The 12,519-nt window shown below is 47.5% G+C and overlaps 1 long non-coding RNA gene across 1 annotated transcript; it reads left to right on the top strand.

Annotated features, from left to right (window-relative positions):
* The first annotated feature begins 8,556 nt into the window (after positions 1 to 8,556).
* On the top strand, positions 8,557 to 11,457 carry LOC136357518 (uncharacterized). The gene is made up of 3 exons (XR_010742846.1): positions 8,557 to 8,652; positions 9,526 to 9,583; positions 11,389 to 11,457. It is a non-coding gene; the product is annotated as an uncharacterized lncRNA (long non-coding RNA).
* Positions 11,458 to 12,519: the final 1,062 nt, after the last annotated feature.

Below are 12,519 nucleotides of genomic sequence, written 5' to 3'. Positions count from 1 at the left end.
AAGGAAGCTTGGGAAGACGATGCTGAAGAACCCACTTGGGAAGAGTTCACTGCAGCGTTTCGCGAGAACTTCGTACCTGCTGCAGTGATGCGCATGAAGAAGAACGAGTTTAGAAGGCTGCGACAAGGGAATACAACGGTGCAGGAATATCTGAACAAGTTCACTCAGTTGGCCCGCTATGCAATTGGAGACCTCGCAGATGAAGAGGAAAAGATCGACAAGTTCATAGAAGGGCTGAATGATGAATTGCGTGGACCTATGATTGGGCAAGACCATGAGAGCTTCCAGAGCCTGATCAACAAAGTCGTTAGGCTGGAGAACGATCAAAGGACGGTGGAACACAACCGCAAGAGGAGGCTTGCTATGAGTCGCCCACCTCAGACAGTGCCTCAGCGACTCAAGGGAGCCACTCCATCCGGATGGAAGCCCCCTATCGTGGCGACCAATCGTCCCGCTGCACCTAGCAACTTCAACAGGCCGGTTGCAATTCAGAACCGCACCCCTACACCAACTTTGGTTGCCCCTGGAGCCAAGAAGAATGTGGACTGCTTCAACTGCGGGGAATACGGGCACTACGCTAACAACTGCCCACATCCACGCAAAACTCCTGTCCGGACTGGCGCGAATGCAATGACTGTTCGTGGCACTGCTACCCCTGCTGCCGGGCGAGGTCTATTCAAGACTCCGCAATCTAACAGGACCGCTACTGGATTTGGGCACGGACAAGTGAACCATGTCCGAGCTGAAGAGGCCTAGGAAGATCATGGCGTACTAATGGGTATGTTCTCTATCAATTCTACCCCGGTTAAAGTTCTCTTCAATTCTGGTGCATCGCATTCATTTATATCTCTGAAGGCTAGTCAAAAGCACAACCTAACCCTAGTGGGACTTAGAAAGCCTATGATAGTACACTCACCTGGGGGCGAGATAACTGTGAATCATGCTTGCATAGACGTACCAATTCGTCTTAGGGATGTGGTGTTTCCCTCCAATCTTATGGTCTTAATACCTCAGACCCTGGATGTCATACTGGGTATGGATTGGTTAACAAAGAATAGAGGGGTAATCGACTGTAGGCGTAGAGAAGTGACCTTAACCACCCCCTGGGGATCAGATATGAGAACAACTATGGATCAAGATCCTAGACTGGCCGAATGTGCCGGAGGCATATTCACCATGCTACCCATGAAAGGAATGCCGGTAGAGCAACGATTTCCTGATGTGTTTCCGGAAGATTTACCTGGAACTGCTCCCATATCCAAGAGACCCTATCGGATGCCAGTCAACGAGTTGGAGGAACTTATGAAGCAAATCCGAGAGTTACAAGAAAAAGGGTTTGTATGCCCTAGTTCGTCACCATGGGGAGCCCCAGTGCTATTCGTTAAGAAGAAAGATGGTAGCATGAGAATGTGTGTAGACTACCGTTCATTGAACGAAGTAACTATCAAGAACAAGTATCCACTACCAAGGATTGTGTATCTCTTCGATCAACTTAAGGGAGCTAAGGTGTTTTCAAAGATCGACCTTCGATCAGGATACCACCAACTAAAAATTAGGACCGAGGATATACCCAAGACCGCGTTTTCAACACGCTATGGATTGTATGAGTTCACAGTGATGTCGTTTGGTTTAACCAATGCCCCAGCATACTTCATGAATCTTATGAACAAAGTGTTCATGGATTACTTGGACAAGTTTGTGGTGGTATTCATCGATGACATTCTGATCTACTCCAAAGATGAGGAAGAACATGTGGAGCACTTACGATTGGTACTCCAGAAACTTCGAAAGCACAAGTTATACGCAAAATTCAGCAAGTGTGAATTCTTGTTGAAGGAAGTCGCTTTTCTAGGTCGTAATCTTAGCCGGTGGAGTAGCAGTGGACCCTGCTAAAGTAGAGGCCGTTACGGGATGGAAAGCACCCAAGTCGGTGACCGAAATTCGGAGTTTTCTAGGCTTGGCCGGATACTACCGAAGGTTTATCGAGGGGTTCTCAAAGATAGCCCGGCCAATGACACAACTACTCAAAAAGGAAAAGTAGTTTGTATGGTCAGAACAGTGCCAGGAAAGCTTTGAGCAACTCAAAGAGAAGCTGACATCGGCACCTATTCTAGTTCTTTCCGACATCAGGAAAGACTTTGTTATATATTGTGATGCATCAAGGCAAGGACTAGGAGGAGTACTGATGCAGGACGGAAAGGTTGTGGCCTATGCGTCGCGACAATTGCGACCCCACGAGGAAAACTACCCTACCCATGACCTAGAGCTCGCAGCTGTGGTCCATGCGCTAAAGATTTGGAGACACTATCTGATTGGAAACCATTGCGATATCTACACTGACCACAAGAGTCTGAAATATATCTTCACCCAGTCAGATCTGAACTTGAGACAAAGGCGATGGCTGGAATTAATCAAGGACTACGATCTCGAGGTTCACTATCACCCCGGTAAGGCAAACGTCGTGGTCGATGCTTTGAGTCGTAAGAGCCATTGCAAACATCTGAGAATGGAAGGGATGGCTCCTGAGCTTAAAGAGGAATTGGCCCAGCTAAATCTACATATAGTGCCTCGTGGACAGATAAACACCCTGGACATTCAACCTCTTCTGAGGACCCAAATAGAGGAAGCTCAGAAAGACAACTAGGAAATCCGAGAAGTAAAGGGACGCCTAGCCGCAGGACGTGCAAAGGAATTTTCAACCGATGAAAAAGGTGTTCTATGGTACAAAAAGAGAATCTATGTACCCGAACAGGGAGGACTGAGAGGATTAATCCTAAAAGAGGCTCACGAATCGGCATATTCGTTGCACCCCGGAAGTACCAAGATGTACCAGGATCTGAAGGAGGGTTACTGGTGGCCCAACATGAAGAGAGATGTGGCCGAATACGTAGCACTCTGCGACGTAGGCCAGAAGGTGAAGGCTGAGCACCAGAGGCCGGCAAGTTTGTTGCAACCTCTCAGGATTCCCGAATGGAAATGGGATGAGATAGGTATGGATTTCATAGTTGGATTGCCCAAGACCGCAACAGGGTACGATTCTATCTGGGTGATTGTGGATCGACTCACCAAGACGGCAAGATTTATTCCCGTCAAGACAAACTATAACAGTGCTAAGCTCGCCGAGTTGTATATGACCAGGATAGTGTGCCTTCATGGAGTGCCTAAGAGGATTATATCTGATCGAGGCACACAGTTTACCTCGCACTTCTAGGAGAAAGTACATGAAGCCCTAGGAAGTTATCTTGCTTTTTGCACGGCTCATCATCCACAGACGGATGGTCAAACGGAGAGGACAAACCAGGTCCTGGAAGACATGCTGAGAGCCTGTGCATTGGATTTTAGTAAAGACTGGGAGAGGTGTTTGCCCTACGCCGAATTCTCCCACAACAACAGCTTTCAAGCAAGCCTGAAGATGTCCCCCAATGAAGCATTGTTTGGTCGACGATGCCGGACTCCGCTGATGTGGTCGAAGACAGGTGAACGGGCGGTATTTGGACCTGACATTATCAACGAGGCCGAAGAGAAGGTTCGCCTGATTCGGGACCGTCTAAAAGTGGCATAATCACGGCAGAAGTGTTACGCCGACACTCGAAGAAGGAATCTGGAATTTAAAGAAGGAGATTACGTATATCTCAAAATTTATCCGATGAGGGGACCGAAAAGGTTTAAGGTTAAAGGAAAACTAGCACCAAGATATGTGGGACCCTTTCAAATCACGGCTAGAAGAGGAGAAGTTGCATATCAGCTGCAGCTACCAGAAAATATCGCTGATGTGCACCCAGTCTTCCATGTATCTCAACTAAAGAAATGCTTACGAGTGCCGGAAGAACAAGCTCTGTTGGAAGAAATTCACCTTAGCAATGACCTCACGTATCCAGAGCATCCGGTCCGGATATTGGATAGAGCCGAGAAGAGGACTAGGAGCAAAGTGTGGCATATGTACAAGGTACAATGGAGTAATCACACCGAGGATGAAGCAACCTGGGAAAGTGAAGAGTTCTTAAAGACGGAATACCCACATTTATTCGAAAACTGGTAAGAAATCTCGGGACGAGATTTATTTCAGGGGGATAGGTTTGTAACACCCTAAAAATTGGACCGACAAAAATCTAAACTCCAAAAATATGGGCCTTCAAAAACTTTTTGAATAAATTGCATCATGCCGATTTTGTTCCATTATTTTATTGGATTTGATTTCGGAGTTTATAAATCGCGAATAATGGATAATTGATTAGGAACAAACCCTAAAAGTAAATTGACAAAGTAAATAATTAAAGTGCAATTTAAAATAAGATTTGGTGAGGATAGAAATGAGTAAAATATTATTACAACCATATTTGTATCAATTAAATTTAAAAGTAATGGAATAAGAATTAACTCTAATTAAATTCAAGAAAATTATATAAAAATAAAATATGGGTAAAATTAATCAAGGGTGGATCCATTAGTGGGAATAACACAAATATTAAGTGAACTTTATTTGTACAAAATTTAAGTTTATCGAACCAAGTTTAAATAAATAAATAGGCTTAAATCGGGTTAAATGGAAAACGTCACTGTTCATTGCCCCATAGGTGTTCAATTGCGGTCTAGCCCTAAAACCCCTCCTCCTGTCCCGCGCGTGGCCGTCCCGAGCCCCGTGCCGCCACTGCCACGCCGTCGCCGTCGCTGCCTCGCGCCCCGCGCCGCGCCGCGCGCCGTCGCGTCGCCACTGTCGAGCCGTCGCCGTCGCTGCCTCGCGCCCCGCGCCGCGCCGCGCGCCGTCGCGTCGCCGCTGCAGAGCCGTCGCCGTCGCTGTCGCGTCGCCTCGCGTCCCGCACCAGCGCGCCGCGCAGCCGTCGCGTCGTCGCCTTGCGTCCCACGCCGCGCCGCCTCCGTCGCGTCGCCGCTGCCGCGCCGCGAACCGTCGCCGTCGCGTCTTGTCGCCGCTGCCGCGCCGTAGCCGTCGCCGTCGTGTCGCGCCATCGCGTTGCCGCGCGCCGTCAACATCGCCGCTGCCGCGCCGCGCCGCCGTCGCGTTGCCTCGCGCCGCGCGCGTCGCCGTCGTTCCGAGCCCGTGCACCGCCGTCACATCATCATTAGGCCGGCCATTTGCCCCCAAAGTCCTATAAAAGCCCCCCTTCATCTCCAAACCTCCCCACACCATTTCCCCAATTTTCCCCCCCCCCTCCCCATCTCAACCGCGCCACCGTCACCCTTTTAGGCCGTGCCGCGTTCCCCGCCGCCGTCGCAGCCGCCGTGCGCCGCCGCCGTTGCCGTTGCCGCCGGTAAACCGTGCCGCCGCCGCCTTTTTCCCTTTCCCCAGCCGGTCTCGGTAGGCAGAAAAAGGGAGAGAGGGAGAAGGAGCCGAGGGAGAAAGGGGCTGGGAGGGAAAGAAAAGAAAAAGAGGAAAAGAAAGAAAGGAGAGGAAAAGAAAAGAAAAGAAAAGAGAGAGGGAGAGAAAAGAAAGGAAAAATTAGGGGGAGATTTAAAATATTTAAAAATATTAGAATTTAATTATAGGATTAATGAAAATATAATTAGATGAATTCTTATAGATTGTTATAGATTAATTCTTAGTCATCTCCATAAGGAATCAATTTCCCGGTAGTAATTTAGATATAATTAAGAACTAAATAATTAGATGAAGTCTAGGACATAATTTTAAATCACAAAATTTCTTAGGAAACGCAAAACATCTTAGGAGGAGGAAAAATTCCACTTCGCGAATAAAATAGCCGATATAGAATTCACCTCTCGCGCTCGTTTTTCAATTCGGTCATTATTTGGATTTTGTTTGAATTCTAATCGAATTCAAATTGTTCTTACGCACGTAACTATAGAGACCGAGGGAGCCGCGGATCCAGGTGAAGGCCAAGACCCGCAAGACCTTGAGCAAGGCAAATCATCACTATTCTTTGACCACGTTGATCCCTATTGTGAAATTAATTCTTGTTTACAAATAAGATTGCATGCAATGATGAACATCCTATTTGTGATTATGCCATGCCTTGTTTATTGTTCACCTTTAAATCCTTGTAACCATGATTACGTATGAGTCCCTAGTCAATTATGACAATTGCTTAGAAATGCTACTTTAGAATCTTGCATACTCATATTTATCAAATATTATATGCTTGGGCAATTACCTTTGGGAAGGTAATTGAGATGCGGCATGTGGAGACATGAGCGCCACATTGCCATGATAATGATGACATGAAAGGAATTAAACATTTGTTTTAGACCGGGGCAGACGGTGGATTTGGGTGGTATCCGGGAAAGGCTAGTACCGTCCCCGGTCAATTAAGGACCGAGCCATGAAGTTAAGCATGAAACGACCCCGTACGACCACACTTCTCGAATGGGGATAGACCTAGCGGAGTAAATAGCCGAGCGGAGGCAGTATCCATGCATAGTGGTTTCTCATGTGTAAGGCAGGGGCTCTACAATGGTGTCGCCATTGTTAGGACTGTCGTGTGTTGAGTGGAACCTAATTATAACTTAATTCATGAGTGTAAATCTTCCCTTCCCGTGTGCACCAGAACTCCTCTCACTGCTAGAAACTGTGTACGCCTAGAGTGCATGAGGATGCAAAAGTTCATGGAGCGGGTACTGCCAATGCGAGGTTATCGAAAAGCTTTGCCGTGACGTGTCTCATGTGTTGAGACAAGGCTCATGTGTTGGGCAGTCACGGAGTGTGGGTAAAGTGTACATCCACTGCAGTGTGAGTAAACCAAATCTATTCGAATAGCCGTGCTCGCGGTTATTGAGCACCGGGACATGTATTACTCTTGGTTAGTCTTTAAATTCTTAATTTGTGTGGGATGGGTTATTGCATGATGAATTTTTATGTTGTTGGAGCCACTTCCTGAGAAGGGGGAAGGTGGGCGTCCTCAGAAAACCATAACGACTCAATGGCAGGAAGCTATCCTTGGGATCACATTGGATGGTGGACAGAACCGTCGTTGTTTTAATACAAACACTGGTACTAAAATTTGATCAGTCAATGCTAGGTCTTAGGCTTGTGAAAAGAATTACAAAATTTGCTTTGCGCAAAAGAACCATAGCCATCCTTTGAAATACCCTATCATATGCATTGTTGATGTGGTGGCTTGCTGAGTACGGTTGGTACTCACCCTTGCAAATATAAAATTAATCAGAAGCGGGAGATGAACCTCCGGAGGATCTCTATGCCTACTACCAGGAGGGAGATGAAGACGATGGCGCTCAGTAGGTCTTAGTACGGTCGTTGCCTGTGGCAATGGCATGCCGCTGCCTTAATTCCGCTGCCTTATCTATTTCTGCTTTTGGATGTATTCCGGACCGCTCGGTCCGATAATTTAAGACAATGCCTGCGGGTTTATGATGTAATAATTAGCACTAGATTCTCGTGTATGTGCATCTGGTATTTCAGCTATGAACTCGTGTGTACCAGACTACTTGATCCAGGGAAATGGTACTGTTTACACGAATGATTCTTGTTATAAAAACGGGGGTCCACATAGGAGACGCAGAGGAGAGGGCTACGCAAGCTCAAGGCAAGAAGAGAGGAGCCTGACTACCATGGTTTTCATGTGTGGTTTCTGGAGGAGTTTACTTTCTTTCTGGTGTAATGGGCCTTTTTCAGCTGGAACTTTTTTTCGAGAAACGGTCCATCTAGGTGCCATTTACAGTCTAGATGGACAAGAAATACAGGCTAGTATTTTACACTAGTTTTCGATCTGAAATTGGGCTTCTAAGCAGGTCCGAAGAGATATTTGCTTGTCAAAGGAGGGAGTGGGGGGAGAGCGAAATTTTGAAGCGAAATTATAATCCCTACTTTTGCGTACGAGGGTCTGCTCCTCAAAAGAGTGGGCTAATGTAAATGAATATAGTGCAACCCTAGTCAACTACATGCTCCAGCAGTACACGGGGACGCACAACACGGCTTGTATTAGCGCGGTGAGGCGTAAGGAAGGAGAAACAGAAGTATATTTAGTTGATTTTAAATTGGACTTGTGTTCTTTTTGAAGGGGTTGGGAACCCTCACCTCCGCACGGAAAACGGAGCGATAGATTATCACATGATTAATTAGGTATTAGCTATAAAAAAACTTGAAAAATTGATTAATATGATATTTTTAAGCAACTTACATGTATAAACTTTTTACAAAAGATGCACCGTTTTGTAGTTTGAAAAGCGCGCACGCGGAAAACAAATGAGAGGAGTTGGGAACATATGGGACAGAACACGGCCTTAATGGTTCTTGAATTTTTGGGCGAGAATTTTAGATAGGCGGGGATTGAGATCTTCTTGGCACAAGATTGGAATCGCTAACAAGAGCCACATTTGAAATCAAAATTTGCATTAGAAAATAGTTTTTAAATAGGGGAAAAAAATCCAGGGTGTTAACATCTGGTATTTATTTTTTCATATTTATATGTTGCTTGCAGCTTAGATGCTTCCGTGTGTAAACACTTGCTGACCATTGAAGCAAGCATCCATTTGTCGCACCAAAAGTTAAAAAAAGACAAGCTTGAGGTTCACTACATTTTGATCTGATCTAAAAATGAGCTTAGCAAAGCAACATTCCATTCTGTTCGAACTTGCATCACCCCACAACCTGACTGAAATGAGACCTGTGAGAAATGGTGAGGGAATCGGCAATATGCGCAATCTTAAGGAGAAACAAAGGTAATTAACATGCTATGCCACTTTTTGGTTTCGTTTTTGTGTGGATAAATGCTGCCTAGCAACATATTATATTACAGCGTTCTAATTAGCGTATTAAGTATAGTGTTCATTAAATGGCAATTCAAAACTGGCATATGCAATATATATATACCTTTCCTGTATATATTTATGTATGTATTGATATTTTCGGCTGAAAGCATGCATTTTTTTGGTTAATTATAGGCACTTCATTGACCACTCTCATTCGTAGTTGGATTTCGGCTTCGTTCATTTGGATTATTCCTTTTGATCTGCCAATTATGTGAAGAGCAAGCAACTTTTAATGATCAAGGCATTTATCATTAACTCGTGTTCATCCTTTTCCTTTGTCATTGAATAAAAGAAATGGAACAAATCAAAATACTAGTGAATTTCATGTCTCCTGCTGCTATCTCCTAATTACTGCAAAACACACTCATCCGTTGTTGTTATCTTCATTCAGTTGGACTCCAAGAAAGAACAATATTTTTGTATCGAACATTGTTTCTACTTGGAGTCCAAGTACAACTGAATGTTTTAATCATCATTCAGTTGATGATTTAATCCATCTGTATACGATGAAATATCAAGTATTTACAACTGAACATTGTATTGCACCTTCCAACTGTACTGCAGAACAGTTTACAATACATACATAATCACTAACGTTGTAATAATCACCATCCAGCTCGACTTCTCTTGATTATTGTGTGATTTTCTGATCTTTCGTTCTTTTGGAATTAAAGAGGGTCGATCTCTAATTAGTATTGAGAAACAAATTCATAGAGTGGCATGAATAAATGATTTATTGTTGTTGTTCTTGGGAGGATTGATTCTCACTTACCTACAATGTAGTTTTGGGCATCATGTGAAGGAGCTGTGGGACGAGTGGGAGATCCAGTGCCTGATCCTTGTGAGCTTCTTCCTTCAAGTCTTCCTCTTCCTCGCAGCGAGCATGCGGACACGCAGCGCGTCAAGGATCCTACGCTTCCTTCTATGGCTGGCATACTTGTCAGCTGACTCCATGTTGCGCCCAGAAGTTCTTTTCCCTAACAAAAATTCAATTAATAAATAGTTGGAAGAAATTATTTGTTTAAAGGCAAGAGAGAAACCCTAAATTAATAAATGCAAATAATAATCAGAATCGGCATGTGGAATTTTTCTTGGATTCTACATGTCAAAATACGCTAACAGGATTTTTAGCGGAATTTTCAGAGCATTGTAAATAATTTTAACCAATTAAAATTAGCAATGTGCAATATATTAATCCTAGGAAAAATCTTTTTCCTTTTTTCCTCTTTTCTTTCTCCTTTTTCTTTGTTGGGCCGTCTGCCCAACCTCTCTCCCGCGCCACCCTCCTTGTCGGGCCGGCCCGTTCCTTCTCCCCTCCCCCGAAGTCCTACCTCCCTCCCTCCTCTCTCTGGGTCATCGACAGGTAGGGCCCACCTGTCAGCCCCTTCTTCCACCTCCAACCGACGGCAGTGCCACCACCCACGCCGCCGGTTTCCCCGCTTCCCGCGCCCACTCCGCCCGTGCCGCACGCCCACATCGCCGCCCACGTCCCGCCGTTTCCCGCCCTCGCGCGCGCCCGAGAATGGTCGGATTCATTTTGAATCCCTCCTCTCTCTCTCTCTCCACCCCCACGTCGCCGGCCAAATCGGCCACCCCCCCGGCCGTTTCCTCCCCTCCCTCGCCCATAAAACGCTCCCCCGAACCTCCTCTCGCGCTTCCCTCCTTTGTCGCGCCCTCCTGTGCTTCCTATCGCCGCCGCGCTGTCGCACCGAGCTCCGCCGCCTGCCGCCGCCCTCCGGTCGCGCGCCACCGCTGCTAGAGCCGCCGCCGCGCGAAGCCGTCGCCACCGCTAGCTTCACCGTCGCGGGGGCTATTCCGGCCGCCCCTCGCTTGCCGCGCGCCACCGCCGCACCGCTCTTCCCACGCGCCGCCGCCTACCGCCGCCTCCAACCGCCGCTAGCCGTCGCTAGTGCCGTCGCCGCGCCGCTCCGTTGCCGCCGTTGGCCTCGCGAGATCGAGGCCCATCTCGTCCATCCCGCGCGCCCCACCATCCGCCGCTTGCCGCCGCCGGCCGCCGTCGTCTTCACCCACGCCGGCCGAATCCCCGGTGAGAACTCCCTCCCCTTCTCTTCCTCTCGCGCGCGCCGCCGCTCCTCGTGTGCGCGTCGCCATGATGCGTCGTCGCTCGCATCGCCGGCCGCCGTCGTCTTCTCGCCGGCCGCCGCCGTCGGTGGCCGCTTGCGCCGCCGCATCACCTAACCGGCCGGCCGGTTTGAAGCCGAGCCGGGCCGACCGGGCGCCTCGCCGCTTCCCACCCCCTTGTGACGCTGCCCGGTGGGGCCCACCCGCCGTTGCCACCTCCTCCCCCCTGAGCCGCCGCCCGGGGGGCCCCGCCTGCCAGCCACCCCCTTCTCCCTCTCTTAGTGCCGCTGACCAGTGGGGCCCGCATGTCGGCGCCGCCCCACCCCTTGCTGACGTCAGCCCTGGGAGGAATTATTGCGCAATAAATTGATTAAGAGTTTTTCTTTTATAGTAAAAACACAGAGAATCTTCTAAAAATCATAACTAATTCATCCGAGCTCCGTTTAAGTCCATTCAAGTCTTAGTAAATTCATAAAAATGTATAGAATCCATTAAAAATGGTTTTGTTCTCTGTTTCAGTAGTCTTATAGCATGTTTTGCTTGTGTGCTTTGTTTGTCGCGTAGATTTCGGCCGTTTCGTCGATTCGCGGTTTCTCGAAGACGTTGCTGTGGTTCCATCAGTGCGAGAGCAAGGCAAGTCATACATTACAATTGATCATATTGTACCCAATTTACAAATGTCCCGCATTTCTATTAAATATTGCATTGTTTTACAATATCATGTGGGATGGGTCCTATTACTCAGCTATATGTTGTTTCCCTTACGCCATTGATAACTTGGGTATTAAAATGACTAGATGTTGGTTTAGGAGATGCTTAGCCCTGCTTAGTTCAACTAGTGCACAAAGGGGGATCACATTAAAGCATAGACTTGATTATCGGCATAGCTTTGGTTTAGTGCCACCGTAATGGTGTTGGTTAATTAAAATACACGTCATGGTGGGCTGTGGGTGCATGGTTTTGCTAGTCGTGCCCATGGCAGTTAAGGACCGGTTCGCGGGATGCCCCGGAAGAACTTATCGTACTTACCACAAGCCAGCGTGGGCAACGGCTAGGCTTGTAGTGTAACTTTTCTCTAGCCGACGTACCCAAGCGAGGGTGGGCGTGATGGAGTTGGGTCGGCCGGGGTGTCCGGTTGATCGGCTTCCGGATTCACCGCGGCACGAAAGGGAGGCTGCCCGTTGCCTGCTGGGGACGGGGGCGAACCCTAAGGTGTGGTGCGATCGGTTAGAGGGGGTTATGTGAAGGGTCCTGTCACGGCCTCTTTCTGGTATGTCGTGGTGGCATGTCGGCGCACGGGAACGTGTCGTGGGGCTGTGTCTTGTGGGTACAGTTGTACACCTCTGATCAGAGTAAAGCTATTCGAATAGCCGTGCCCGCGGTTATGGGCGGTCGACCAGATTCACCGTGATTAGTTTCACCCCTAGTTAGCTTTTGGAACTGGTTAGTTCAGGTGGTGGTTTGGGCCGGTCTCAACGTGGTGTAGCGTTGAGCAGTGATTGGTTAATATTGATTAATTACTACAATTGTTTTACTGCTTTCAACTACTGCTTTGAAATGCCGGCTTTATGCAAAAGAACCTTTAGCCTCCCTTGGATATATCTTGCATCATACCTCCTCTTCCGGTATGACTTGCTGAGTACAGTGGGTAGTACTCAGTCTTGCTCTCTTTTCCCCCTCACCAGAGTTGAAGTT

The sequence above is a fragment of the Oryza sativa genome, chromosome 7 (genome assembly GCF_034140825.1).
Source record: "Oryza sativa Japonica Group chromosome 7, ASM3414082v1".
Taxonomy (NCBI): Eukaryota; Viridiplantae; Streptophyta; class Magnoliopsida; order Poales; family Poaceae; genus Oryza; species Oryza sativa.
The sequence above is the reverse complement of the archived record's forward strand: the minus strand, read 5'-3'. Positions and strand labels throughout refer to the sequence as shown.